We start from the raw sequence: 7,083 nt of genomic DNA on the forward strand, positions 1-7,083 counted from the left end.
TGGATTGGTTTGTTGTATACTGCATATTACCTTTGTGCTGTCGGTAAGCACGCATTGCACTTGTAGCACCCTCCTAGGTATTTGCTAGGAAAACCTATAAAGGGGGCCCTGCCTGCTTATCAGGGGGTCTGATTGTTCAGCTAGGCTGCCATGTATTTCCAGGTGTGCCTGTTGCGCTTGGGGAGTCTCCCCACTGTGTCCAATGAGGGCTCTCATTGGACAGTGGAGGAAACCTGGCCAATAGCACACCAGGGCTTGTATCTATCCCAGAGGGCAGAATCTGCCGCAATGCATCCTGGGAAGGGGTATAAGTCTGAGGGGAGCACATGATAGGGGGTCTTTAGCGGGAAGCAGAGTCCCAGCGCTAGTGAAGGTGTCCTTGGAGGTCGGCCTGAAGGACAGAAGGTTGAGCTGAGCTGCAGAGAGGGATCCAGTGTGCTGAAAACCGAGTGGAGCTGCTGGGGCAGAAGTTTCCAGGAAAGCAGTGTCGTGAGTACTGAAAAAAGTCCAGGGGTCTGCCTAGGATAGGGGACCACTCCAGAAGTTTGGAGGGAAACAGGAGCCAGCTAACCAGTAGAGGGGGCTTGGAAAGGGGGTGCCAGTGCTTAAGCCCTTAAGATAAGTGTGTGTGAAAGAAGGTGCCGGTGCGGGCTGTGAAGTGTTAAGCAATGCAGCAGTCTTATCAGTAGCTACCTCAGTGAAGAGGGGTAAAGGAAGCTTTAACTAGGACTTTGTCACACAAAAGTGTCAGAAGTCAGTTCAGAAAAGCAAGTCAGCGTTAACCAGCATTATCAGGCGTTGACCGGCATCCAGCCAGCATCAAGTCAGCGCTAATAGGCGTTTTCCAGTTGTCCCACTAAAATTGTGCATAGTTGAGCCAGAGGAGTATCCCACTCATCCCTTCTCCCATCCAAGTTCACAATAAACATAAAAACCCAAGATACTGGACTGTTCCTTGTGCTCACACTTGGAGAACATGTTTAAATGTGCTGTTGTTGTTAGCAGTAACCCTGGCGGACCCATAACCAGCAAAACGGCTGGGAATCCTGCTACACACTCAAAGGTGGATACCAGGTGCATGAATCTTGCACAGTGAGCACTGACGTTTTTTTTATCGAAGAAGCACTCACGGATACAATATTTATCGGAACAATTTTCTCACAATTTGGTATTCATTCTCTATGAACTTAATGCCAGTTGACACATATGCAACGTCAGACATCGCATGCGATTTGCACCACACTGTTATGCAAATCCCATGCAATGTCTGTGCGTTGTGAATTCAGCCATACAGATCCCCACCATTAGATTTTTACTGCTGAGAGATGCTGTGTAAAATGTGCGTTTTGGAAGACTGTAGAGGAGAGAGGGCTACAGATAAATAGGTACAACTTATGTATGAGTATTTGGTTCATCAAGGGAAATCTATAAGGCCTTAAAGAGGTTGTAAAGTCACATAACACATGTAGCACTGCCCCTAGAGAACTGCTGAAGAATGACACTTTTGGATTCCCCTGGGTTACCCATAGCAACTGCTTGCAGAAATCTTAATACTTTAAGTTCTTGGCTCAGTCAATGATCAGTCTAGGGGTTGTTGTTTTTGGTTGTTTATTTATATTGGGATAGGAGAAGGGATGCGTGGGATACTCCAACTGTTAACGATTCATACTTCAGAGGAATTCTAACTTGAGAATGCGGCAAGGCTGCTACTTCATCCTGCCACTTGAATGAAGATGAGGTACCTGTTCCTATTTGTGTTTCTCTTCAGGGTACTCCCCCAGTACCCCCTTTCTCTGTGCTAGCTGATACCCATCCACTGACTCTACACTCCAGAGTGGTCCCCTTCCTTGGCAGACCCCTGGGCAAAATCATCTGTACTCACAATACTGTTTTTCCAGAGTCTCCCAGTGCCCCAACTCCTCCAGTCAGCTCTCCTGGAGCTCTGGGTTCAGCCTTACTCCAATGGCTCACCAGGCTGACTGCCTGTGACCATCACCAACTGCAGCAGAAGAGGAGACAGCCGCCACCCTCCTTCTGGGACTTTGCTTCCCGCCAAAAGACCTCTACCTCATGTGCCCGTGGCTTTTTATACCCTGCCCCATAATGCACCAAGACCAACTGTCTGTGCCAATCCCTGGGGCAGTACCAAAGCCTGTGTCATTGGTTAGGTTTCCTCCAGCATCCTATGTGCCTCCCCAATAGATCAGCTGGGGACACTCCCTAAGACCAGATGTATCCCACACTGGGCACACTAAGCAGACCTGACTCACAGATCCTGCTCTCTGTTAAGCAGAGAACAATATAGATTTTGTTTCCATCAGGTTTTCTACCAGAATGGTCCTGTATTTGGCTCCATCTATCTTCCCATCGATTTTAACCATCTTCCCTGTCCCGGCTGAAGAAAAGCAGGCCCAAACCATGATGCTGCCACCACCATGTTTGACAGTGGGGATGGTGTGTTCAGGGTGATGAGCTGTGTTGCTTTTACGCCAAACATAACATTTTGCATTGTTGCCAAAAAGTTCGATTTTGGTTTCATCTGACCAGAGCACCTTCTTCCACATGTTTGGTGTGTCTCCCAGGTGGCTTGTGGCAAACTTTAAACAACACTTTTTATGGATATCTTTAAGAAATGGCTTTCTTCTTGCCACTCTTCCATAAAGGCCAGATTTGTGAAGTATACGACTGATTGTTGTCCTATAGACAGACTCTCCCACCTCAGCTTTAGATCTCTGCAGTTCATCCAGAGGGATCATGGGCCTCTTGGCTGCATCTCCAATCAGTCTTCTCCTTGTATGAGCTGAAAGTTTAGAGGGACGGCCAGGTCTTTGTAGATTTGCAGTGGTCTGATACTCCTTCCATTTCAATATTATCGCTTGCACAGTGCTCCTTGGGATGTTTAAAGCTTGGGAAATATTTTTGTATCCAAATCCGGCTTTAAACTTCTCCACAACAGTATCTTGGACCTGCCTGTTGTGTTTCTTGTTCTTCATGATGCTCTCTGCGCTTTAAACGGACCTCTGAGACTATCACAGTGCAGGTGCATTTATACGGAGACTTGATTACACACAGGTGGATTCTGTTTATCATCATTATTCATTTAGGTCAACATTGGATCATTCAGAGATCCTCACTGAACTTCTGGAGAGAGTTTGCTGCACTGAAAGTAAAGGGGCTGAATAATTTTGCACGCCCAATTTTTCAGTTTTTTATTTGTTAACAAAGTTTGAAATATCCAATAAATTTTAAAATCATAAAAAATTGGCGCTAATTTATGTAAAATCTTATCCTAAAGAAGATAAAAAAAACACAATGTATAAAAAAATATTAAAAAATCAATATTCCTAAAAATCAGTGCAGGTGGACAAATCTGTGCAGTAAGGTGTGAAGTAAACAAAGTGTATCTTTTCAATACTAGATCTGATATAAAAAGATTTAAAAAAATATAAAAAATTAAATGTTTCTAAAAATCGGTGCAGGTGGACAAATCTGTGCAGTAGGATATGAAGTAAAACGGTGTATCCTCTCAATATTAGGTCTGATATAAGAACACTAAATAAAAATATTGCTTATTATTCCTAATTATCCTAATGTGGGTGGACGGTACAGATGGATAAATATGGTGCTAATATCACAAAAATAATTTAAATAAATAAATAGTTTGATCGTGCTATGGCCAGTGATGAATTCAAATGATGCTAATGTGAAATCAATCAATCCAATAATACAAATATCCCAATAAATAAATATAACTAGTGATGAATTCAAATAATATTACCGTGGAATCAATCAATTCGATGATACAAATGTCCCAATAATTGAATAAATAAATAAATCAATTGTGCTACAAAGTAAATGTCCAAATCAATCCAATAAGATGAATAGCTGTGTAGAAAGAAGTGCACTCCTATGTGCATAAAATAATTTCCACAATAGTGTCCAAAGTCAAGTGTGATCAAGTAGATATATAATACCAACAGATAGTGATCCAAATCTTGATGCTTTAAAGTGTGTAGTGGCCGCTTACCTCAAACACACAGGGAAAACGCATGTGTGTAATCCACAACGCTCCACAGATAGCCCTTCTCGGATGGATGGATAGAGGGATCTCTGTAGTCCGTAATCAGCGATTCACATGTAATGATATGGGTCCTCCGTCGCACAATCCTATATCATAGGCACCAGTCTAGCCTCATGGGGATGTAAAGGAAAGCGCTCATGGTGCAGTATCTTCAAAACGGATTTATTAAAGAAAAAATATTGCACTTACATCTAAAAGCCCTAAAACAAGCAGACACCGCTGCAAGCGGTACACAGTAGAACTTCCGGTTACGGCTGTGAAACACGGAAGTGACGTCACCCGGCTCCTCCCGACAGGTTGCGTCACTAACACGTGACTTTATCAAGGGATAGGAGCGTGGGTGACTAATGCCGGTTTAAATAGCGTTGTGGTTTCTATGGGAACCATAGGCTTCTTACTATTAACTGTTGCCGTGCTAAATGCTTATCAGTCAGAGAGCAATCAGGATTCTCATCAAGCGTTGTCACTTGATAGTAAAATATATTAATGCTAATGTATTATAGAAAATCTAACAAAAATAACAGTATGGATCTTCTCAGCACGGAGACAGTGAGTAATCTACCTCTTAAAAATCATACACTCTAAAAACATCTTAAAAATAATTGCAACATATATGCAATGATTAAAAACACATATGCATAAAAATACATATATATAAAATATGGATTAAAGAAAGAGAGCAATATATTATGTTGGAGGATAATCTAAAAGGTCAAATGTATTCAATAAAAATATATAAAACATCATGTGAGTCAGCTCTAAAATTGTGATAAAAAAGGGGAATGGATATTATATGTAAAAACCAGAGTGAATAACAAGAATAAAATGTAAGGGGTGATTAATATTTGGATATAAAGCAATTTAAGTCAAACTCAATGTTTAACCCTTGCGGGGCAAGACTCTGAATCTCAAAGATCCATCGAGATTCTGCTTGACTGAGAGAAATGATTTTATTGCTACCCCACCAATGTGCTTTATATTTTTCGATCCCCCAGAACTTTAATAGTAATGGGTTCTTGTTATGTTTTTCTGCAAAATGTTTAGAGACGCTGTGCTTATTGAAACCTTTTTTGATGTTCTGGGTATGTTCCCTTAGTCGTTTCCATAAGGGTCTTTTTGTACGTCCTATATACTGTAATTTACATGGACACTCTAACATATAGACAACCCCTTCACTTCTGCATGGTATAAAGTCTTTTATTTTATACGTTTTACCTGTAGTAGTGGAACAAAATTCTTCTCTTTTTTTCCTATTTCCATTGGTGTGTTTACATGCATAACAGGATTTACATGGGTAAAACCCTATTCCATCAAAGAAACTCAAAAATTTATTTTTTGGTTCCTCTACAATATTTCTAGATACTTTATCACGTAAAGTGGGAGCTCTCCTATAAATAAATCTGGGGTGTTCTGGTAAAATCGATGAAATTGTTTTGTCAGCTTTTAAAATATTCCAGTGTCTACGAATAATTGTTTCTATTTTTTTGTGTTGCATATTAAAATCTAAAATTACTGGCAATTGGAATAAGGGGAATCCTGTGTCTCCTCTTTCTTTCTTGTTTCCAATAACTTAGTTCTCTCCATGTTACCAACTTCTTTGATTTTTTATTTATATCTGTATTACTGTATCCCTTATCCCTAAATCTTGATCCCAGTAGCATGGCTTGTTTTTCGTAGTCATCATTGCTTGTACAGTTTCTCTTGATTCTTACCAGTTGGCGTTTCGGTATATTGATGAGCCCTGATCTGTGGTGACAGCTGTTTAATGGTAATTAATGCTGGTTAATGCTGGCCTGCTGCCTGTTAACACTGAACTAACTTCTGATCACCTCCTTGTGACTCAAAGTCCTTTTGAAGCTCCCTTTAGCACTCCTTGCTGAGGTAGCTACTTTATCACTGCTGCACTGCTGAACACCCGTACGCTTCAGGGCCCGCACCGGCACGCTCTCTCACACACTTATCTTGAGGGTTTAGACACCGGCACCCCCTTTTCTAAGCCTTCGCTACTGGCTAGCTTGCTCCCGGATCCCTCTGACCTTCTGGAGTGGTCCCCTATCCTAGGAAGACCCCTGGGCAGTTTACAGTACTCACGACACTGCTTTCCTGGAAACCTCTGCACAGCAGCTCCACTCGGTCCACAGCACACTGGATCCCTCTCTGCAGCTCAGCTCAACCTTCCGTCCTCTATGCCGACTGCCCAGGAGCCTTTCCTCGCGCTGACAGAAGGCGAGACAAGCGTCACCCTCCTCCTGGGACTCTGCTTCTCGCCAAAGATGCTCTATCATGTGCCCCCCTCAGACTTATACCCCATCCCAGGATGCATTGCGGGCAGATTCTGCCCTCTGGGATAGATACAAGCCCTGGTGTGCTATTGGCCAGGTTTCCTCCACTGTCCAATAAGAGCCCTCATTGGACATAGTGGGGAGACTCCCCAAGCTCAACAGGCACACCTGGAAACACATGACAGCCTAGCTGAACAATCAGGCCCCCTGTTAACCGGTTGCCGACTGCGCACAGTATATTTACTGCGGCAGTCAGCCCCGGCCAGGCAGAGTCTACGTCGCTCGCCTGTCACTGCTATTAGAGCCAATAGCGGGCGAGCGCGCGCCCGCCTCGGCTCATTCAGGGAGGAGTGCGGGCGTGTGACCGGCGGACCCGATGTCCGCCGGTCACTTGCCGATCGCCGGTACAGAGGGAGAAAGGCAGAGCGGTTTATGTAAACAAGCCGCCTGTCATTCTCCCCTGTGTAAAAATGAAGATCAGACGGTTCTACTATGTAGAACCGTTGATCTTTGTTTTTACACCAATAGCATTGTCCCACTACAGTTAGAATCACGCCCCTAGGACACACTTAACCCCTCCCTGTCCAATACAGTTAACCCCATCCCTGCCAGTGTCATTTTTGCAGTAACAGTGCATATGTATAGCACTGATTACTGCAGTAATGTCACTGGTACCCCCAAAAGTGTCAAAAATGTCAGTCAAGGGTCCGATCTGTCCGC

The sequence above is a fragment of the Pelophylax lessonae genome (assembly GCF_965119305.1).
Source record: "Pelophylax lessonae genome assembly, chromosome: 1".
NCBI lineage: Eukaryota > Metazoa > Chordata > Amphibia > Anura > Ranidae > Pelophylax > Pelophylax lessonae.